General features: G+C 37.2%; 1 long non-coding RNA gene across 2 annotated transcripts in view; it reads right to left on the reverse strand.

Annotated features, from left to right (window-relative positions):
* The window catches only part of LOC141553240 (uncharacterized), a 69,685-nt gene that overhangs the window by 41,186 nt on the left and 3,738 nt on the right, over positions 1–24,761 (reverse strand). Inside the window, exons 2-3 of one of the 2 annotated variants that reach the window (XR_012485339.1) lie at positions 4,598–4,756; positions 4,295–4,522 (exon numbers count right to left, since the gene is read on the reverse strand). This is a non-coding gene — a long non-coding RNA (uncharacterized LOC141553240). Of the gene's footprint in view, positions 1–4,294; positions 4,523–4,597; positions 4,757–24,761 lie in introns of those variants that run through there. The other variant, XR_012485338.1, reaches the window with a different exon arrangement.

The raw sequence follows: 24,761 nt of genomic DNA on the forward strand, positions 1-24,761 counted from the left end.
TGCCGGATCACTCTCTGGGAAGAGATCTGCTGTGTCTACTCAAATCTCTCAGACAGATTCTTCTTCCTGTAGTGAACCGTTGTCTCCAGGCAGTTGCTGTTAACTCTTGTCCAGAGAAGTGACTTCCCTTCCTGCAGAGAGCCCTGTCAGGCCTGATGTAATGCAGAGACCCTCTTCTTGAATCCTGGCTCTGAATCTCCTCCAGCTCTTATCCTTCTCCAGGCCGATCTGCTCTCTGGGCCCAGTGCTGTCTCTTTTATCCTCCCAGAGAATGGGCGTGGGATAATGCAAGGGCTTCTGGGAAGAACCACCTCAGCCAATGAGCCTGCTCCTTCCATCAAGTCAACCTGAGTTCTCACCTTGTAATTGTCCAACCTGAATTCTCACCTTGTCACTATCCAGACAACCTCAGTTCTCACTTAGTAATCCTAACAACACCCAGAGAAGGAACACTGGGAAGTGAATGTAAATTGTTAGCACTACTGTCTATCTACCCAGGTTACTTATACCTTCGGAATCCAATACTTAACGTGCAACAAGAAAATGGGATTTATACACATATATTGTATCTAGGTTATATTGTAACACATGTAAAATGTATGGGATTGCCTGTCATCGGGGGGAGGGAGTAGAGAGAGGGAGGGGATAATTTGGAAAAATGAATACAGGGGATAATGTTATAAAAAAAATTCTTCATTACATTAAATGTCAGTTGAATAAATATAGCTATTAAATAAAAAAAAATATTTGCCCAAGATTATACAGGTAGCAAATATCACAGATATGATTTGAACCTACACTCTGACTCCAGAGTTAGTGCCCTTTCCACCATATCATACTGCTTTTAATCATTTGGTATATAGTTGTTGCCTCATTTTAAAAATGATAATAATAATAGCTAGATATAGCTATTTTAGGTTTGTAAGAACTTTACAAATATGATCTTATTTTTTTCCTTATAGCAACTCTGGAAAATAGATGCTATTATTATTTCCATTTTACAGATTTCTAGATCTCCATTTATAGGTAAGGAAACTGAAGTCAAATGAATAGGCACACAGTAAATAACTGAAGCTAGATGTTAGACCTGTAAGGGACTTTAAGAAATCATCTCATCCCACCTCCTATTTTAGGACCTAAACATGTGAGTTGACTTGTCTAAGATCACACAAATAGTGGTAAAGTTAAGACTAGAATTTGGGGTTCTTATCTTTCAATACATTGATTTTTCCACTTGGAAAATGATGGGGAATACAAATAAGACAGGATCAGGACTAGGGCTAACAACTTCCTGACCGGCTTCCAAACTATTCCATGGATTTTATTGGGCTGGAACTAATCTTTATGGACCTAGATTAAATCCTCCTGAATGCTCAAATAATTGATCTTACCTAGATAAAGTGAAAATAAGGGATCAGGGTATGGAATCAAATGCATCTGTCACACATATACACATACACACACACACACACACACACACACACACACACACACACACACACAAACAAACAAAACAAGCCAAACCGTGTCACAATACATATATGTTGTTTGATTGACAGCCACACATTTGATCCAGAGAACAAGAGGAAGTCTATATTGTATTATTTACTAAAGGAGTAAAGAAGACTGGGTTCAATAGAAAATTAACTTTTTTCTTCTTGTTTACCTTATTCTAAGTCTCTATTCAATTCTATTAGACTCAATTCAAGTTCAATGAACACAGCTCAATATATCGGTTTTGAGGCTCTTACTGTATGAAGAGCATTTTGTCAGTAGTAATAGATAGATGTAAGTGTAAGGGATGTCAGTGATCAGGAGAGTTACAAGTCGATTTGATGAGTCCCCCCAAATCAAAGTTTGAGATTATGAGCTATGGCTCCATGGAGACATAGAAGGGGCAACATCTTTTGAAATGTGGCCATTTCCACTGGCACTTTACTGACATGACACAAGGTATTCAAAATGATTGGTTGACTGAGGTTCTGGGGCATGGAACTTCAACGGAGAAGCTGCTCCTTCCTTGATATATAACAGTGAACTATGACACTAACTTATCCTTTTTTCTGTGCTCTCCTCCTTTATATCTTTCTCTTTCCCTTTTTCCATACACATTCTTCTGAAATGCAGCAAAGGGAGAGGGGAAGGAGAAGAAGAGTATTCTCCCTTCTTCCCATCCACTAAGCAAGGGAATATGAAATAAAGGCTGGTCTATACATCATATTTCTTTGATACTTTGAATAGTAGCTAGCTTGGGGAACACTAAGCATAAACTATATTCTGAGAATATAAGAAGATTTCCCTAGAACAATTGCATTTGGGGTCATTGAACCAAAGAGAGATAATGACCTTCTTGAGATCAGACTCCAGATCAGACCTAGGTTATATGAAGCCCGAGTCTTAGGTGATGGTCTGAGTTAAGGAAACAAAAACTTAAACCCACCAGAGGGTGGTCCCTACTTAAGGGAACATTTCTTATTATTTCTGTAAAGCAAATCTTTCATAACTTCTTTTTGATATTTTAAAATAATATTTTGTTTTCTCCCCAATTACATGTAAAAACATTTTTTAACATTCACTGGGTTTTTTGTTTGTTTTGAACTCCAAATTCTATCCCTCCTCCTTCACCCCTCTGAGATGGTAAGCAATCCGATATAAGTTAAACGTGTAATCATGTAAAACATTTTCATGTTAGTCATTTTGTCTAAGAAAATTGGAGGGAAACGGGAGGCAAAGAGAAGGAAGGTAGGGAGCAAAGGAAGAAGGGAAGGGGGAGGTAATGAGGAAGGGAGGGAGGGAGGGAAGGGGGAAGAAAAGAGAATGCTTCAATCTGTATTCAGATAGTATCCATCCTTTTTCTGGAGACAGATAGCATTTTTCATCATGAATCCTTTGGTATTATTTTAGATCATTGTGTTGCTGAGAATAACTAAGTTAATCACAATTGTTCATCTTACTATATTATTATTATTACTGTGTAAAATATTCTCCTGGTCTGCTAACTTCACTTTGTATCAGTTCATATAAGTTTTTCCAGGTTTTTTTTAAAATCATTCTGATTGCTATTTTTATAACACAATAATATTTCATTTCAATTATATGTGACGACTTTTTTAGTCATTTCCCAATTGATGAGCATCTCCTCAATTCCCAATTCTTAGCCATCACAAAAAGAGTTGCTATCAATATTTTTGCATGTAGGTTCTTTACCCATTTTTATGATCTCTTTGGGATACAGACCGAGCAGTGATCTTGTTGGATCAAAAACTATGTATATTTTGATACCACTTTGGGTACAATTCTGAATTGTTCTCCAGAATGGTCATCTATAACTTTTTGAGGAAGCTCTGGAATAAAAACAGTCAATTGTATTTGAATCCTAGGAGGCCTGGGATTAAACTCTTCTTTAGGCATTTCTGTCTTTCTTCTTTTCCTTTTCAGTCTTCTCATTTGTTAAATCAGACCAGGAGGTTGCACAAGATAGTCTCTAATGTCCCTTCCAGCTCCAAATTCTATGATTCTCTCCTCTTTCTTTCTAGAGAATCTTATTTGCTTTTTTTTTTTGACCAGGCTCCCCCTGGTCTCCTTTGTTTCACTCCCTAAGTAATCCAAATTCTTTTCATTGCTCAAGGCCCAGATAAAGTCCCACATATTCCTTGATCACAGTGAACTTTCCCTTCTTTGAAATTTTAGGCACTTGTAAATATAACCTACTGAATTTAATAAATGTGTGTTCATTAATTAAGAAGAGGAAGAAAGAGAGTTAATTTACACCTAGAATAGTTGAGAGGGTATAGGTATAGATATAATCCTCAACAAAATCGTGAAGTCAGAAGTGTTTGTCTCTGGCATCCCCTTGTTTTCCTTCCTAGACCTCCATCTCATCTCCAAGCACCTCTATTAACCCCCAAAATCTCTCAAATGCCTCATTCTCAAAGAATCTTATTCTCACCTACTTCTCACAGTTGATCAGTATCAGCATCCATGATCATTGGTAATCAGTTGAGATGTCTTTAAGAACCAATATTCTTGATCTCTAACTCCAGGATTTCAGGCAGTGTTTTAAATAAATGAAGGTGTTTCTCAGTGATCCTTAAAATATGCCAAGTGAGCAAAGAATTGGAAACAAGGTGGTTGCTCATTGATTGTAAAATGATTAAACAAATGGTGGCACATGAATTAACTAGACTATAAGTGTAGTATAAGAAATGATACATATGATGAATATAGAGAACTGTAATGAACTGATACAAGCTGAAATAAGGAGAAAGAGAAAAACTATGTACCAAATAACTACAAAAATAAGTAAAAAACAACAAAACAAATTGAAAAATGTGAACAAGCTTAAACAAGTTCTGAACAAGCTTGGTCTTGAACAAATATGAGAAGACATTTACCCCTACTCCTTTGCAGAAGTGGGGAGAGGTGTGTCTGGGGAATGGAGGCAAAGACAAGATAGCAGAGAAAAGACAGCCATCTAAATACCTTTAAATGATGCCATAAGCAATTCCTGTAGTAGCAGAACCTGCAAAAAAGGTGGAGTGAGATAATTTTCCAGCCAAAGACAAGTTAAAAGGTCATTAGAAAAGATCTGTCTCACCTGAGTGAGTGGAGCACAGTCTAGCACAGTACAAGTCAACAAGGATCTAGCCCCAGCAAACCAGGATCAATCAGTCCATTTGCCGTAACCCGGTGGGCTGCATAAACGTCCTCAGCGGGCTGCATCTGGCCTGCGGGCTGTAGTTTGAGAATCCCTATTCTAGAACAAGAAAGTAAACTAGAAATTTAAAAAATCCACCAATCTCTTCCTGAAAGAAATCCCAAAATAAAAACTCCCAGGAATATTACACCCAAATTTCAAAGCTCTCAGGTCAAGGAAAAAATATTTCAAGCAGCCAAAAAGAAATAAGTTCAAGTATTCCCCCCGCCCCAGGCTGGGGTTAAGTGACTTGCCCAGGGTCACACAGCTAGAACGTGTTAAGTGTCTGAGATCAGATTTGAACTTGGGTCCCCCTGAATTCAAGACTGGTGCTCTATCCACTGTGCCACCTAGCTGCCCCTCAGTTCAAGTATTGAGAAGTCATATTCTGAATAATATAAAATTAGCAGCTTCTACATGAAAGGATCTTGTAACATGATATTCTGGAGGGCAAAGGAATTAGGATTATAACAAAGAATTACTTTTCCAGAAAAAAATGAGTTTAATCTTTTTTGGGGAAATGGTCATTCAATGAAAGAGAAAACTTCCAGATATTCTTGACAAAAAAGACCAGAAGCAAATAGAAAATTTAACTTTCAAATGCAAGATACAAGAGAAGTGGGGGCAGCTAGGTGGTACAGTGGATAGAGCACCAGCCCTGAAGTCAGGAGGACCTGAGTTCAAATTTGACCTCAGACAATAACCCTGGGCAAGTCACTTAATCCCAATTGCCTCAGAAAAAAAAAAAAAAAGATACAAGAGAAGTATAAAAAGGTAAAGGGAGAGGGAAATTAAAAGGGACTTAATAAGGTTAAGTTGTTTACATTTCTACATGGGAACATACTTGTAGCTCATAAGAATTTTCCTATTATTAGGGTAATCAGGAGTATATATAGAAAAAGGGCATATGTGTGAGTTGGATATAAAGGAATGATACTTTTTAAAATAAAATTAAGGGGTGAGAGAGGAATGTACCAGGAAAAAGGGAAAGCTTGAGGTAGAATAAGATAAATTCTTTCACATAAAAGAGGCAAGAAAAGTTTTCAGAGTGAAGAAGGGGGAGATGAGGGGGAGAAAGTGAACCTTACTCTCATCAGAATTGGCATAAAAAGGGAATGCCATACACTCTAAATTTGGTATAGAAATATATCTTCCCCTACAGCAAGTAGGAAAAGAAAGGGATAAGAAGTAGGGGTGATGATAAAAGAGAAGGCAGATTAGGGGAAAGGATGGTCAGAGGCAAAACACTTTTGAGGAGGGACAAGGTAAAAGGAGAGAGAAAATAGAATAAATGGGGGGATAGGATGGAGAAAAATATAGTTAGCTATAATAACTGTGAAAAAAAATTTGAAACAGGTTTCTCTGATAAAGATCTCATTTCTTAAGCATATAGACAATTTAATCAAATTTTCATTACCTAATTGATAAATGATCAAAATATTTAAACAATTTTCAGGTAATCAATACTATAACAGCCATATGAAAAACGATTAACTAAAAACTTATTACATGGTTTTCATTGCCATGTAAGGTCACATAACTGAATGTGGAGGGTCATGAAATTATGATTTATTATCACTAAATGTTTTATTTGTATACGCTGTGAACAAAGTAACAACAGTACTTTAAGATGACCAGCTATGAATGATTAAGCTATCCTCAGCAAAACAATGATCCAAGCCCATAAGTTGGAGAATGGCTGAATAAGTTATGGTATATGAATGTCAGGGAATATTATTGTTCTGTAAGAAATGATAAGTAGAAGAAATAGATTAGTTGATCAGTTAACTATAGCAATCTAGTGTTTGACAAACCCAAAGATCCCAACTTTTGGATAAGAATTCACTATTTGACAAAAACTTCTGGGAAAACTGGAAATTAGTATGGCAGAAACTAGACACTTAACACCGTACACCAAAAGAAGATCAAAATGGGTCCATGATTTAGGCAGAAGGAATGAGATCATAAATAAATTAGAGGAACATAGGATAGTTTACCTCTCAAACTTGTAGAGGAGGAAGGAATTTGTGTCCAAAGGAGAACTAGAGATCATTATTGATCACAAAATAGAAAATTTTGATTACATCAAATTAAAAAGCCTTTGTACAAACAAAACTAATGCAAACAAGATTAGAAGGGAAGCAATAAACTGGGAAAACATTTTTTTACAGTTAAAGGCTTTGATAAAGGCTTCATTTCCAAAATATATAGAGAATTGACTCTAATTTATAAGAAATCAAACCATTCTCCAATTGATTAGTGGTCAAAGGATATGAACAAGCAATTTTCAGATGATGAAACTGAAACTATTTCTACTCTTATGAAAGGATGTTCCAAATCACTATTGATCAGAGAAATGCAAATTAAGACAACTCTGAGATACCACTACATACCTGTCAGATTGGCTAAGATGACAGAAAAAAATAATGATGAATGTTGGAGGGGATGCGGGAAAATTGGAACACATACCTTGTTAGTGGAGTTGTGAATGAATCCAACCATTCTGGAGAGCAATCTGGAACTATACCCAAAAAGTTATCAAACTGTGCATACCCTTTGATCCAGCAGTGTTACTACTGGGCTTATATCCCAAAAAGATACTAAAGAAGGGAAAGGGACCTGTATATGCCAAAATGTTTGTGTCAGCTCTTTTTTCTAGTGGCTAGAAACTGAAAAATGAATGGATGCTTGTAAAGGGCTGAAACTTTGAGTTGATGCATTGAGGTTGGACAACGGAGGCTAATTACCAATTGGACATTACTCTATTAGCATATGCTTGGAAAATGTCCCTTCCCACTATTCTGTGCTGGTTCAATCTTTTGGTGTATACAGGGAATTGTGGGAAGGATTAGGGAGGGGAGCAAGACAAGCCAGAATCACTTTGTCAGTAGATAAGGAAGAAGAAGGTCTCAGAGATCCTGTGTCCATTCCCTTCACTTCTACCCCTACAGACAAAGAATAAAGACCAAGGACTTTTGCTTATCCTGACTCTGGCTGATTCTAAGGTATCCAGGGTGCTAACTCGGTCTTCACAGATGCCCATCAATTGGAGAATGGTTGGGTAAATTATGGTATATGAATGTTATGGAATATTATTGTTCTGCAAGAAATGACCAGCAGGAGGAATACAGAGAGGCTTGGAGAGACTTCCATCAACTGATGCTGAATGAAATGAGCAGAACCAGGAGATCATTGTACACCACAAATGTATACACATTATACACATTGTACAACAATATTGTATGAGGATGTATTCTGATTGAAGTGGATATCTTCAACAAAGAGAAGATCTAATTCAGTTCCAATTGATCAATGATGGACAGAATCAGCTAACCCCAGAGAAGGAACACTGGGAAATGAGTGTGGACTAATTTGCATTTTTGTTTTTCTTCCCAGGTTATTTTTACCTTTTGAATCCAATTCTTCCTATGCAATAAGAAATTCAGTTCTGCACACATATATTGTACCTAGGATATACTATAACATACTTAACATGTATAAGACTGCCTGCCATTTAGAGGAAGGGGTGGAGGGAGGGAAGGGAAAAGTCAGAACAGAAGTGAGTGCAAGGGATAATATTGTAAAAAATTACCCATGCAAATGTTCTGTCAATAAAAAAGTTATAATTTTAAAAAAGAAGTAATCAGAAAAAAAAGAAATGATAAGCAGGATGGAGAGACTTACATGAATTGATGCTAAGTGAAATGAGCAGAACTAGGGGATCATCGTACATGACAATAATAAGATTATATGATGATCAATTCTGATGGAAATGGCTCTCTTCAACAATGAGATGTTTCAGGCCAGTTCCAATGATCTTGTGATGAAGAAAGCCATCTACACCCAGAGAGAGGATTATGGGAACGGAGCGTGTTTCACAACATAGCATTTTCATCTTTTGTTGTTGTTTGCTCGCATTTTATTTTCCTTTTCATTTTTTTTCCTGTTTGATTTGATTTTTCTTGTGCAACAAAATAATTGTATAAATATGTATGTATATATTGTATTTAACATATATTGGATTACTTGCCATCTAGAGGAGGGGGTGAGGAAGGGAGGAGAAATTGGAATACAAGGTTTTGCAAGGATTAATGTTGAAAAATTATCCATGCATATGTTTTGAAAATAAAAAGCTTTAATTTAAAAAAATGACCAGCTATGAATGATTAAGTATTCTCAGCAAAACAATGATTCAAAACAACTCTTAAGGAGTTATGAAAAATGCTATCTATCCCTAGAGAAAGAATTGATGGTGTCTGATCGCAGATTGGAGCTTACTTTTTTTAAACTTCCTTTATTTTCTTGAGGGGATTTTTTTATGTTTTTATGTCTATGTTTTCTTTCACAACATGACTAATACAGAAATTCATGACTTCACATGTTTAACACATATTGAATTGCTTGTCTTCTCATGGGGAGGTATGGTAGGGAGGGAGGAAGGAAGAAAATTTGGAACTCAAAGTTTTAAAAATGGATGTTAAAATTTGTTTTTCATGTAATTATAAAAGAATAGAATACTGGGGCAGCTAGGTGGTGCAGTGTATAGAGCACCAGTCTTGAAGTCAGGTGGACCTGAAGCAAGTCACTTAACCCCAATTGTCTCAGCAAAAGAAGAAGAAAATACTAAATAAGTTCAATAACAATAAAAAGTAAGAGGGAGAGATGATCTAGTCTATAGCTGTGAAGTATTTCTTATAATGTCAAATTTTTTAATGTATTAATTTTGCTAAATCTTTTTTTAGTCTTCCTTTTTTTTTTGGATGGGGCAGTTGGGATTATGTGACTTGTCCAGGTCACACAGTTAGGAAGTATTAAGTGTCTGAGATGAGATTTAAACTCAGGTCCTCCTGACTTCAGGGTTGGTGCTCTGTCCACTGAGCCATCTAGCTGCCCCAATCTTCCTATTTTTAAAATCTTTTTTGTAAGGGATGGCGCTCTGGGAGATTCAGTCAACAAGAATGTATTAATCTATTACTATGTGCCAAGCACTGTGCAAAGCATTGGGTATACAAAGGAAGTCAAGAATCTAGGGGTTGAGAAGGAATTAAAACAAAAAAATGTATAATTTTAAAAATAGGACATATCTATTCTGTCTTCCCAAAATGCTTGGCCTGCTTGATTTCTATATACATTATGATGGGGAATAAAGCTTGCCCAATGGAAGGGGATGGGGAAAAAATTTGAAATATGCTGGGTTCTATTACCATAATAGAATCTTAGGGCTGATATCTTCCTTAAAGGGGTAAATAAAAGAAATTCATCCATGGTTTTTCTATTTGCTCAGGAAATTTTCGTGTGAAATATATCCTGGGCTCAGACCAAACAATCTCTTCCTAGGTAGAAAGGCATGTTCCTCACCAGTAGAATTTGCTCTGATTATCAAGAAAAATGTCAGTAGAGCTGACCGCTCTCCAGTTTTTTCTTCTTTGCATGTTAAGGGAAGAAAATTGTCACTCTTGGCTTTCTTCTTTCATTACTTCCCCCAGTAGCAGGTGTTGGAAGAATCACCTACTGCATTTTTCTTTTGTCTCTGTCCCTGACCATGTGCTGAAACACCTGCTTTCACTGTTGTATCTGTTTCAACCACCCAAGGATTTAAAGCTTCGTGGGGTGAGGGTGGCAAGTAGTACCACCTTGAAGTTTAAGCCCTGACACCCTCAATCTTCTTCTATATTTTCCTCTCCAGCAGTAGGAGATCTATTAGCACATACTCTCAGCTTTTCCTAATGTATAAAAGTGGCTTTATTCTAGGAATAAGGAATGATCAGATAACACTGTCCACATGTTTTGTCATATGTAAATTTCATGGTATTTTATTTGAATTCTTAATACAGAGTTAAAATTGCAAATGGAATTTTTCTACCGCCCACCACTACTGAGTAATGTGAACTTTCATATCAATTTTGCTATATGTGGTAGTAATAAAGTGATTGAGCAGCACAGCATAAGAAAAGGGAGTAGGGAAGAGAAGTCACTTTTTCTTCTCCTCACTTTATTGTACTCTAAAAGAACTCAAAAAGGAAAAAAGAAAAGAGGGAGTCCTGAAGGAGAAGGAAGAAGAAAAAAATCAAGTTGATGTCACAGTTCATGGTCATGTGGGGCTGATCTTCCAATGAAAGTCTAAGGGAGATAAAGATAGAGAGAAATAGTGAGAAGTCACTAGGAAGGTTCCTTCTTTTATGCTTCATGAGGTCCCACCTTATGTGAAAGTCAGGCTAGGACAATATTTATGCTTGTTCAAATTTTCAAAACAAAGGGAATATGAAACAAGGATTTTAAATAAAAATATTTTTAAATGGGAAAAAATACCCATGACTGTCAGAAAATATTAGAAACTTGGAATTGGATGAAGACGAACAAGTGATTTCAATTATAACTATAAGCCTTATTTTGATAAAATAGAAAGGCAATAAAGTGCTGAACAAGCCTCTGAGTTACCTTTCATCAATTCTATATTTAACTTGTATGTCCTAATGTATCTATGTTGCCTCCCTCATAGAAGGTAAGTTCTCTGATAGAAATGATTGTCTTTTGCTTTGTATACTGTTAGTACTCTCTAGCACTAGTGTCTGTCTCATGTTTAATAACTAGCATTTATTTAACTATGGAGTTGCAAAGTGTTTCACAAAAATTATCTCCTTTGATCCTCAAGTTTGAGAGAAAGGTGTTCTTATTATACCTGTTTTATAAATGAGAACATTGAAGCAGACAGAAATTAACTCCTCCATGATCAAATAGCTAGTAAGTGTCTGGAACCAGATTTGAACTAACTACTGCCATATTAACATAAAATCAAACTGGATTTTTAGTTTCTAGGTTGAAAGAATGAAATCTCTTAATAAGAGGACACCAAAATATGTTTAAAACAAAAAACCTTGGTTGAGAAACATTAAATATGAAAAGTACTCTGAGAATGTGAAAGTGAATTTTTCTTTTACCAAGACTATAACTTAGTTGTATAAAATACTACTATTATCTTGTGAATGACACAGCAGGAACAGAAAGAAAAAAACTCAACACATCAAAAAACACTAGCTTCAAAGGAAGGAACTGATTCCAGAAAAGACAAATGTGATAAATCAGCCACTGCTTAGTCTTTTTTAAAAAATCTGGCACATAGTAGGCCCTTGAAAAATGTTTATTGATTGATGGATTGATCTTTATTTTTAATGATAGCTTTTTATTTTGAAAATATATGCAAAGATAATTTTCAACATTTACCCTTGCAAAACCTTGTTACAAATTTTTCTCCCTCCCTTCCTCTACCTCTCCCATAAAGAGCAAGTAATCCAAAATATGTTAAACATGTACAATTCTTCTATACACATGCTGCACAAGAAAAATCAGATTAAAAGGGGGAAAAATGAGAAAAAAAACAAAAAGCAAGCAAACAACAACAAAAAGGGGGAAAAAAAACTATGTTGTGATACACATTCACATTCATTTTTCTGGATGCAGATGACTTTCTCCATCACAAGTCTATTGGATGGACTGATTTTACCACAGTTGTATAAATAAATTTGGTTTAATGAAAATTTTTATTAATGCAATGGTTTGGAATGATGTGAATTTTCTTTATCTAATAAAAAAGGTTTTCCATAAATTGTTGAAGCTAAAATTAAAGAAGAGATTGTGGGTCTTCAAATAATAGAAGCAATGAAAGATGAATATTTTGAAGAATTGTTAGGTGCACTTTAAAATCATTATTTTCAAGAGATCAAAAACTTTGGGCAATACTACAATGCAGAAAATTGCCTCCAAAATTCAATAATGTGAAATGTAACGGGCCATTTAGGATCCATTTCTTGGATTCACATTTGGATATATTCCTGTAAAACACAGATACTAATAGTGATAAGCACAGGGAACACTTCAATCCAGAAATCTCCACAAAGGAAAAGCAACAGTAGGGCAATCAGAATCCAAGCACACTGGCTAACAGATTTTGGATGATAAAGAGAAATATTTTACAGGTGAAATACAATAATAAGTCACTCTAGTTGAGTTAAATAAGCACTATTTCACTTAGTTTTTAAAAAAAAGATTTAAAAATATAAAACTGTTGCCCTAAAAATAAGAGATGATGGAGAAAATCTAAATCCATATTTGTAATCAGTACTCAAAAAATTCATGATTTAACCTATTGGGGATCATGTGTGACAAAAAAATAAACTTTTGTTGTCATTGTCTCATGCCACTGCCTCTATTATTAGATGTAGATGTAATTTCAAAATTACACTCATAGCCACAAGTCTACTCAACAAAAAATTCTTATCACTAGTTGCTGCCCCAATTCACTGGAGCCATTCCCAAAAATTTCCTGCCTCCCAGAGATGCACATCAGAAATCTTGTTGTTCCAGGATTTACAAAAGACTAGATACATCCATCTCCCCTGGACCAGTACCCAGGGCAGTACTAAGAAAGAAGCCCATGCTGACAGCACAAAGGAAGGGCAGAGTCAGCCAGGGGACTCTCTCCAGAGTAAATGAAAGAGGAAAGCCCCTGCAATGGAGGCTTTAGTCATATCATCATGAATTTTTTTTCCACTGGAAGAGATGGCTCCTCTGTAGGTATGGCTTCAACTATGGGGCATGAGTAGTTGTTCACAAGTTCCACAATTCTCTCAGGAAGCACAGAAGTCTCTTTGCTGCTAAGCAACAGAGTTTCTCCCCTCCTCCCCCCCCAATAGCTAAGACAGTTCTAAGTTGCTATCAGCTGGGCACAAAGCAGCTGCCTAATAAATTGTTTCTGAGTAATTGAAATGCAGGACAAAGAACTATTTCAGAGTCTATCTTGTCCCAGCTTCAGACTCATATTTTAGTTAAATTTTATTTTCAATGAATAAAAATATATTTCCTCCCAATAAAAAAGAAAAAGAAAATCCTTTTAAACAAAATATGCAAATGTGTTTAGTCAGGGAAAACAAATATCTACATTGATCATTGTAGGAAAACAGTAAGAAAGCACTTAGTTACCCTTGATGAGTTCAAGTTAACATAGCAAAGTGAACTACATCCCAGGCTACTGAGAGAAGTAACAATTAAGACTGCTAAGTCACTGCCAATGGTCTTTAAAGGAATATAGAATGTTATAGGACAGTAGAAGGGCAAACTGGAAAAGAGTGAAGATTTTAAACCATAGACGAGGTAGCCTGGATTCCTGACACAATTCTAGAATGAATTATTACAGGTCCTTGAGGGAAGAAATTACATGCTACTTCTCATTAAAAGTCTGTAGAAGAGAGAGATGAAGAATAGCCAAGAGCATCCTTCTTATGTTTTCTCCTTCATGTTAATGTGTGTTAACTCATTCAAAAAGAGGTTTGTCTTAGAGTTGTGAAGCAATATATCCAAAGAAACAGAACAAGTTGCCACCTAGGAGGGTACATTGAATTGCAGTACGATATGTAGTAAGTATCACTGCCCTTATCTGTAAGGGCCCTTTAAATGGGCTGTGCCACAGCGCATCATTGAGGCCTGGAAGTAATTTCTGTGGATATTAGGACTGCCTTGTAGGTGGGATCCTGTCCATTTTGAGATAGCTTCGTAATGGGTGACTCTCTCGCTGATTGGCTGTGTGTGTGACCTCACAGGCCCTATGTAAGCCCACTGCAGGCAGCAGTGGCTCTCTTTAACCTGGCGCTCTTCACCCTGGCTCCTGAGCCTGGGTGGCCAAGCCGAGATGGATAGCCAAAAGAGGTAAGGGTTTTGGTAGTGAACACGTGGGTCTTCTGACCAGGTGTTCACTCGGGAACCAACAAGTCAGGGCATCAGTTAGGGCATTATGTGAGTAGGTATAATAAAGGCTTTTAAGATTACACGTGGCTGTTCTTGAGTGCGCTACTGGTTATTAAGCTATAGATTCAAGAGATTGTGGCCAGAGACCTTTGAAGGCCTCAGAGGAGGCGAGCCGGGTAGAGTTCACACTGCAATGGACAGTGGTCAAAGGTACTCTGGTGAGTCTAGGACAGACTAGTAATTGTAACTGCCAGGAGAGCACGTTACACTTATCCATCACACATATGCTATGTGGTGGAAGACAAGGGAGACACAAACAATAGAGTGGTCCCAATATAAATTTCATCGTGACTTTTCACTATGTCTCGTAACCATCCTTACTCCCTATCCAGACTGTTTTCAACTTACCTTCATAAAATCTCTGGCATGTACAGTTTCTGTTCTCTGACAGTACCATCATCCTGGTACAAGCTCTGATCACTTTATGCCTGTATTATTTCAATAGCCTACTGGTTTTTCTGCATGCTATTAATCTCTCCCCACTCCAGTCACTCATCCATTCAGCTTTCAAAGGGATCTTCTACCTCCCAACGCCAACACAACTCAGTCAACTCCAGTGGTTCTCCTTTCACCTCCAAGATCAAATATAAAATCCTGTTCCTGGTATTCAAAGCCCTTCATAATCCACATTTCCATTCTTCTTACAGTTTACTTCCTACCTCATACTCTGTAATCCATGACCCTGGCCTTCCTGTTGTTCTACCAAGAAGATATTCCCTCTCTGGAATATGGGCATTTTATTTATTCTTGGAATACTTGCCTCTCATCTGTTTCCTGGCTTTCCCGGACTCCTTCAAGTCCCAGCCAAAACATTACTTTCTACAGAAAGTCTTTCCTGAGTCCATTTTATTCTAATGTCTAATTAGATTGTTGATTATTTGCAATTTATCATGAATATAGCTTGTTTGTACATAGTTATTTTCCTGTTGTGGCTACCATTAGACTATGAACTCACTGAGCGAAGGAAGCATCTTTTGCATTTTCTTTGTCTTCTCAACACTTAGTGCCTGACATATACTAGGCACCTAATAAATGTTTCTTAAACTACTGAATGTAGTTAGAGATCCATGGCTTGAATCTTGTTTCTGTTCCTTCTTACCTATGAGATCTTGGTCAAATCTCTGTCTCTCAGTTTCCTCATCTCTATGTAAGAGTGGGGGTTGACTGAACCAAGCAAGCAATCAATCATCACTCTACCCCACTTAAAGTCACTAAGCTTTGATAGCTTGGTCAGATGAAACCATCTCTTTTGACTTAATCAAATGTGGTAAACTAATGTATACCTTTTAAACTAAATTAATATATATCCAGGAGATCTTCTATAAAATAGCACTGAGAGATTAAGTGGCTTGATTAGTATCATTCACTAATAAATTTCACAAGCAATGTTGTACCCAAGTCTTCTTGACTCCAAGAATAGCTCTATATCCAATGTAGCACACCCCTCAGAGGAAATTTAAAAGAAAATTTCTATTTTTCCTTCTTTGTTTCCAGCTCCTAAAACTGTACCTAATAGCAATAGGTGCTTAAAAATTGTTTATTGACTAACTCAAGCTTAAGCAATTTTCCAAATATAAAACAGGAGAGTCATGGTTTTAGAAGCATTTCATCTGAAACTGATCTGGACATTTAATAGAAGAATGTAAAAAATAAATAAATATAATCTTTGCATTAAAAGAAGTATAGTGGGATGGAGGAAAGATGTCAGTGAAGAAGCGCTCAACTGAGCTTTCCCAATATTCCCCTCCAAACAACTTTAAAATAACACCTCAAATTGACTTCTGAAGTGGCAAAGTTAGCAAAAGATCAGAGTGAGATATCCTTCCAGATAAAAATAACATAAGAGATCAGAAAGATCTTGACACAAGAGAGGAATCTATCCCAAAGCCCACATAGATGAAGCACCATTGATGGGACTAAGTTGTGATAACAGAAGTAGCAGCAGCTTCAGCAGCTCTCAAGCCAGAAACAGTAAGGGGACCTGACAACTGGTCTGAAAGAAATTACAGCGAAGGAGTTTGGCAGATTTGACCCAAGGAAAACAGGGGGTGGGGAGGAGAAAGAGAGGATAAGGCAGAAGAAAATAGAAAATCAAAATGAGGAGGCATAAAATGTAAGATGTATGTACAGGAATGTGGAGGATAAGGAGAATTTTAGCCCTCTGACCCATTTTTCCTAAAACCATAGTGAATAACTTAGAATGCTTGGGAGACTGTTGATTCTAAAGGGATTGTAATTCTGTGAGCTTTTGATTTCCACAGCTCCATCTAAGAAGCTTGCCATGCACAACATTGCCCAACCTGCTTCACGGAGGTCAGATGACCTTAGGGAAGTAAGGAAAGGGTAGTGAGAGCAGTTTCGGTTCCCCTCAAACTTGATTTTTCTTAATCTCCTCTTTTTATGTAAAATCTCTCCATATTATTTGAGGGTCTTGATGAACATTGATTCTCCCATTGTCTCTGGAACAGGCTTAATTTATCTTCCCCACATTCCCCCCCCCACAGTAAACAGGTTTACTTAACATCATATCTTCAGATCTCCCAAGGGACCCCTCAAGGAGAAGGAAATCAGTTAGAGGAAAATGGCAAAGTCACCAGCTGCTGATTCTCCCAAACAGTTTTACTTACACCTTCTAAGTAAGTGTTAATGAGGCTGCTGTGGAGAAGAGTGTGATAGGGCGGGGTTTTTGTTCTAGGGTGCCAGGCTAACAGCTTGTTCTTACCAGCTTCCTCTGAGAGGCTAGAGAGCATCACCAACAAACACACTTACCAGCAAATCAGAAATTCTGACAAGGAATGCATACTCTTTTATTCCAATTATTTGACAAAAATCAGCTTATTGCAACAATTCTAAACAATGTTCAATAAATAACTGTAGTTCATAGATTTATACCTGAAAGAAACTTTAGAAGAGTCTACTTTAATCCCTTCATTTGACAGATGAGAAAATTGAGGCTTAGAAAAATTAAAAGAACTTGCTCAGGGTCACACAGCTAATAGTAGTGGTACTTGGCAATTACAGGCCTTTTGAAGTGTATACAATATTTTATGTACTGCAATATTTGAGGTTCACAACAACTCATTTAGGTATATTTTACTTTATGTTTTACAGATGAGAAAACCAAAATTCAAAAAAGTGGAGTAGCTTGCCCTACCAGCCTTGGCTGATTAATGTAGAAGATAGAATTTTAAACTGATACTCTTCTGAACTAGTAATATGGACTTTCCAATGCATATTTTGTCAACTGTAAAATGAAAGTATTGAAGTTGTAGTGGTGTTCAAATGATATCATATTTGTAAAAGGGACTTAGCATAGTCCCTGGCACCCAGGGTGAGGGGAGAGGCTTAATAAATATTTGTTTCTTTACTGCTTGCTCTAATTTTCAATAGTCAATAGGATAACTGAGTCCCTCCCAAAAAAAAAAAAAAAAAAAATACAACCTCTATAGACTCAACAATGAACTTCAAGAAATGCTGAGTCTGGATATGCAGTGTAAAACCTTTTCTAGCAGCTCCATGGTCGACCAAAAGTCTCAATAGATCAGAGATGCAAATATGTGAGGAGATAGTTTGGCTTAGTAGAAAGATGAAATCTGGGAGACTAGAAGAATGATGATTTTTGAGCAGAAAGAGAGACGTTTGGAAGAAGGCTGATTAGGGGACAGAGATCATGAATTCCATTCTGAGCAGGTTAGGTTCGAGATGTCTCTTCAACATCCATTTTGAAATGTTCCATAGACAATTGGTGACAAGAACTAAAGCTCAAGAGAAAGGCTGGGGTTGATGCTCTAAGACATCTGTATAGAGATACTTAAACCATGAAGTTGATGAGGTCACCAAGAGAAACAGTGCATAAGGAGAAGAAAAAAGGGCCTTCTTCTATAATAACTATGGCATCTGTCTCTTTAAGTAACATGTCATAATGGCTATAATATTGGATTTAGAGATAGAAAGTTCAAATGCAGCTTCAGATACAAGTGTTTAACCTTCCCTCAGCTGAGTTTTCTCACTTATCTCAAGGGGTTATTGTGGAAATGAAATGAGATAACATTGGTAAAGTACTTTGTAAATCTTAAAGTGCTATATCATTATCATTTTATTCCTATTGTCATAATCCTTATTCCATCCTTTCCCTCACTATATTACTTTTTATTTATTTGTGTTCATTTAGCTGCACCTTTCTTTCTTCTTCTGCTTTTATTTATAGCAAGAATAATGAGATTGATATGATGAAGTTTCTCCAGCAACATGTTTTCTCATCAGTCATTGGATCAGGATTTCACATTTACAGTATCAACAGAAAAAAATAAAAATTTTTGATGATCTCAAAATTGTGGGATTGCTTAGCATCACTCTCTGGCCCCTTTCCCATCTCTTTGCCACTATAATTACAGAAACAGCTTCAGAGGACTAAGAATTTGCTTTTCTTTATTTTGTGGGGTGCTATGCGCAAAAGAAATTCATCACCTACTGGTGATGTTTCTCTCTATAATTAGCTATTTTGGTTCTTGGAAAAGAAAGTTGGTCATTTAACAGACTCAGTCTACATGGTGAAATGGATCCTCAGGGACTCTCTTGAAAGGCAAAGAAAAAGAATGGGCTTTATTATATGCTCAAAGGCAACAAGAAACACTTTTCTCTGAGACATTTGGTTACCCTGTATCATAGGTATACTAGTGATAAACATTTGGAAGAAGAAGAAGAAAAAAGACCATTCTGAAAATAATTGCAGCTTTTATCCCAACATTAGTTGCTGTGGATGAAGGGGTAGAGAAATTATGAAAAATTTAAAAAGGCCCTTCAAATCAAATGAATATACTCTCTGATATATGGTATCAATAATTAGACAGGGCAAAAGGAGAAGGTAAGGAGAAAATAGAGTTATAGTTTGGGAAAAAAGAAATGAAAGGGAGCAATGATCCACAAATTCTTACAGAAGCTTCACATCTCTATATCATGAATATATTCTTCAAAAAAAAATTGGTAGACACTGTACTAATTAGCACCACAAAAAAAAGGAAAAAGGAAAAAAAAAAAGAAACTGACTACATTGTCACTGAAAGGAAGAGACTTGTTATTGACGTAGGAGTTATTCTTGAATCAGCTGTCTGTGTGCAACAAGACTATCAGCTCATCAGAGATAAGATCAAAATTTGCACAATAGGAAGAATAATGAAAAAATACAGAATACCATTAAAATGATCTAATCTTGAATTATTTACACATTGGTGAAAGTTTTAAAAATGGAAACAGACAACAGAAATGACCTTGGGACTGACTATAATAATTTCACCATCTTCCCTTTCCAGGCTGCACGACTGATTCATACCCACAGGACTTTCTTTACTGTACCCAAAGCAACCTCTTCACCCAGGAAGCTCACTCCACTTCTGGACAATTTTTCACATTGGAAGAATTCTCCTATCCTCTTCAACCTCTCCTTCTGGTTGGCTGTTTTCTCCCAGACCCTCCATTTTAAGCAGGAGGCCCAGGTTAACCTTGTCTTCATCTATTTCTGTGCTGCCCTGCTGACTCATCTCTATAGGACTATTTCTACCATGCTCTGTGACCAAGTACCTTCACAATCCTTCTGGGCTCCCACTCTTTTCTGCCCTCTTCATATAAGTTCACTGAGGGCAGAAACTATTTTTTTACTCTTGTATTTGCATTCCTGACACTTAACGACAATGTCTGGCACATAGTAAGTGCTTAATAAATAAATGCTTATCATTTTGACATCTAGAAGTTTAACTAATATGAATTAAATGTCACAACAAAAAAGGCCAAAACAGCCCAGAAAGCACTAAACTCAGCAAATATCTAGTTAATTTGCCAAACGGACAGATCTGGGGACCAAAAGCAATGCCAGCTTAGAATATAAACTTGTTCTATTAAATCTTAAGAAGAATGATGGACAATTATAGCAATGTTGTCTCATAAAAAAGAAGGAAACAGTGTAAGATAAAATTTTTTAGCTGAAAGATACGCAACTAAGCAAAATTATTCCAAGGGCAGCTAAGGATGAAAACAGAAGGAAGATCAAAAAGCTGAAGAAAATGGAAAAGATTTGCAAAAATCCACTTTAACAAACTCTTTTTTCCAATAAGGAGAGTGAATCCTAACATCACAGTCTTAGAGCTACTCTGGCAGTAGAAATGCCACATAACAAAGGCAAGAAAAAGCATTCCCATTGGTCTCAGAAGATTCACATTGGAGGCAAAACAAATCAAAAAGCTTTCGTGTCTGATATGAAAGATATCCAAAGAAAGGGAGGATAGCCAAGAAGTGGAAACAAAATCTTGACACTTATTAATATGAAAAAAGGTGACTGAGAATATCAATAACTAGCCACCTTTATGCCTACTCTCACATTTATACAAAATCTTGATGAGATCCATTCATTTTCAATGAGGGCATTAAGAGGGAACAAGTAGGCTTTCTCAAACAATATTCAACAATGGACCACATCTTTACCATCTCACAATTGACTGAAAGATGTAGAAAATATAAGATACCATTGTGCTTATTGTTTGCTGATTACAAAAAAGCATTTGATTTGGCAGAACAAAATGTCACTTGACTGACTCTTAATGATAATAGCTAGCATTTATATAGTGATTCAAGTCTTGCTAAGCACTTTACAAATATGTCATACAGTCTTCACAATGATCCAGGAAAGGTAGGTGCTATTATTATTCCCATTTTACAGATGAGGAAACTGAGGCAAAAAGCAGTTACCTCACTTGCCTAGGGTTACAAAATTAGTATGGTCTTGAGGCTACATTTGAACTCACATCTCCCCAACTCCAGATGCAGTGCTCTATCTACCTAGCTGCCCATATATGTAGAGAAAGCAAAAAAGAACATAATGAGTTTTGTTTTAGATATACCATGTTTGGAATGCTTAAAATCAGCTTAAAATGTTCAAGGGATAGGGGAGGGGGAAAACATTTATTAAGTACTTACTCTGTGCATTGCACTGCACTAAGCACTTTATAAATATCCTATTTGATCCTCATAATAGCCCTGGGAGATGATATTATTATTAATTTAATTTTACAATTGAATCAACTAAGGTAGACAGAATTTAAATGACTTGCCTAGGGTCACACAGTTTGTAAGTGAATTTGAATTCAGGTCTTCCCTGAGATAGTTGATGATGAAATAAAGTGAGATCTTTTGGGGGTCCTGGATCCCCTTTTAGGGTGCTCCCAGCTCCTGGGAAAAGCATACCTTTCCCAGACAACACCCAGGTAAGTGGTCTCATTCAGTTGGAGATTAGTCAGAGACCACTCCCAGTAACTCAAACTCCAAAAATAAGTGATCTCTTTTCAATTAGAGATCTAAGCCGGGGGCATTGACAGCACTGAAGGAATCTCATTCAATTTTGAATGGAAGCCCAAGCCTCAGACTTCTAAAAAAAAAAAGACATTCTGAACCCCAAATCTTTGCAGAAGTCCGAAACAGGATTATGCTTGCTAAGGAAGCTCTCTTCTTGGCAGGGCTGCCTGCCAGGACTTTTGCCTACTGTGACGATATTCTCTTCTCATTGTTAACCTTTGCTATTTTCCTAACAGAATCTTGCCATTAAGAAGTCTGTCTTTCTAGCAAGGCTGACTTCTCATTACCACACTCCTAATGAGCAGTTTTGCCCGCTAGGAAAGCTTCCTTCTTAGTGAACAATGAAATTCCCTTCTTTTACCACACAGACTTGGGTTTGCTTTGCATTGGACCTGCTCAGACCAGAGGGAATTCCCAACTCCAATTCTCACACCTCTTCACTACCACTAGCCTCATTATTTGCTCCTCATCAATGATACAAGACTGCGGCTCAGGATATCTGCCTTGTATCGGAAGTGGCAATGCCTTCTCCCTAGCTCTCTACCCTTGCCCTTGCTCTATTCATTTAAATCTTGCCCATTTACTCAAGTCCATCTCAGGTTCTACCTCCCACACTGTCCCCTGCCCACTAGAGCCCATGCTGACTTCTCCCTTCCCTGAACTCCTCAAGCACTCTGTGCCTGTACCTGTCAGCCAAAAATTGAGGCACCTCCCAGGGCATTCGCTCAGAGAGCTTTGTGCAGTTTGTAGGCAGGTGTGGAAGGTGGCGATTAAATGACCTCTGATTTCAATCCAAATACATTAAAGTTCCCTCCTTAGACTACAGGCTCCTTGAGGGTAGAGACCATGCTGTTTTTGTTTTTGTTTTTGCATTTTTTTGTATCCTCACTGCTCAACACAGTCCTAGCACTCACTAAGAGCTAATAAGTATTCATTGACAGAGTGACTGAATTTTAACTAGGGGCTAGCTGTTCAGTCACAATCCAGTGGACCTAATGTCCATGGGCTTTTCTTGGCAAAGATACTGGAGTAAAGAGTTTGCTGTTTCTTTCTCCAGCTCATTTTTAACAGTTGAGGAAACTGAGGCAAACAGGGTGCCCAAGGTCATCCATGTAGTAAGTGTCAGAGTCTGGATTTTAATTCAGATCTTCCTGACTCCAGGTCCTGACTCTCTATCCTCTGTGCTAATTTGCTGCTTGTAGGAATTTAATAAAGATTTGTTAATTACCTATTTGAGAACTCAGAAGCAAGTGAGATCTCAGAACTAACATTTGAAGCAATGCAGAATTAGGAGAGATGATTAGAAGGAGCTGAGAAATCTGGAAGGACAGGCAGAGGAAGGGTTCTCAAGACCTATGTCTCTCAGTTTGACACTTCCTTCCTTTATAATTTTCTCATTTTAACATGTTATATCCTTGTACATATCCTCCTTCAAGCTGCCTCCACTAAATTGTAAGCATCTTAAGGGCAAAGATTTTGTACTGGCAGCACCTCTACCTTGCCCATAGTAGGAGCTCAATGAAGATGTGTTAAATTCATGAAAACACAGAACTCATGGTGTAATCATAGTGAGGAGGAGGAAAAGCTTGCTGGGCAGAATGGGATTAGCTCTCCTGGCTCTGGCCCAATAGCAGAGGAGCAATGGCCTTTCATCAAAGCTCATCCTGGGTATTTTTAGGCAAGCCTGAGGTCAGCAATGTCTGAGTGTAGGCCTCTAGGTCCCTCACCAAGAGGAAAGATACATTCATTTGGGCAATTAGCAGCCTTGAATCTTACCTCCCTTGTGGAGAGAAAGGGAGACTGGCTGCCCAGAGCCATGAGCACATAAAAGGTTCATGCTAACCTGGAAAAGGGCAATGGCCTCCTTTTCCAGTTTCCATTTATATGAAGCCTGAAAAGGAGAATACCTTTTTTTTTTTTAACTGAATTTGGTATTTTCAATAAAAGAAACTAAAGGGATGAAAAGATGTCATGACACTCTCCACCTCCACCCTGTGCCCAAACCCCTCCACTTTCCCTGGAGTTGTGGTTGTTGGTAGTGGTAGGTTTGTGTGTATGTGCATGTCCATGTGGGGTTGGGGGGAGGGAGAGGCTATACTTCTACTTACTTCTCTCATGATCAAGTTATAACATGGAATTTCAGGACTTAGATAAGCTAATGTGAAAACTGGAGGCCAGGATATTTAAGTCAGAAGAGGTGATGTGAAATGAAATTCACAGCTGTTTTGAAAAACCGAATAATCCGAAAAGTATAGAAGATGACTAGATTGAAATTAAAGGAAAGCCAAGAAAATACATCATGGGACCTGAAATCAGGGACCTAGTTTCAGACAGTTGTCTTGTCTGACTCTTTGTGACTCAATTTTGGGTTTTGGGGACAAAGATACATTTTATCAGATGAGGAAACTGAGGCAAACAGTTAAGTGACTTGCCCAGGGTTACCCATGTAGTAAGTGTCAGAGTCTAAATTTGAACTCGGGATTTTCTGACACCAGGCTCAGTACTCTATCCACTGAGCCACCTAGCTGACTAGAAAAAGACTTTAAAACGTGGAAAGTTTACAAAAATTTGTCCAAATTGTAATCAAGTGACAAGTGGCAGCTTTGTACTATACATTGTACTATTGGCCTAACTCCTCCACTTGTTGGGTGGCCTTCTATTTCATGTCCACTAATCGTGGATGCTGTCCAAAACTCTATCCTGGGCCCATTTTTTCTTTTTTTCTCTTTGGTTTTTCACTTGCTTCAATTCCCATGAGTTTAATTATTTCCATGCAGATGATCCCTTGATCTATAGAACCAATATTAATTTTTTCCTGAGCTGCAATATCATATCACCAATTACCAATTAAATATTACCAATTGGATACTCTGTGTGTGTGTTTTCAGTCATTTCAGCTGTGTCTCACTTTTTGTGACCCCATTTG

Source organism: Sminthopsis crassicaudata, chromosome 2 (genome assembly GCF_048593235.1).
Source record: "Sminthopsis crassicaudata isolate SCR6 chromosome 2, ASM4859323v1, whole genome shotgun sequence".
Classification (NCBI taxonomy): Eukaryota; Metazoa; Chordata; class Mammalia; order Dasyuromorphia; family Dasyuridae; genus Sminthopsis; species Sminthopsis crassicaudata.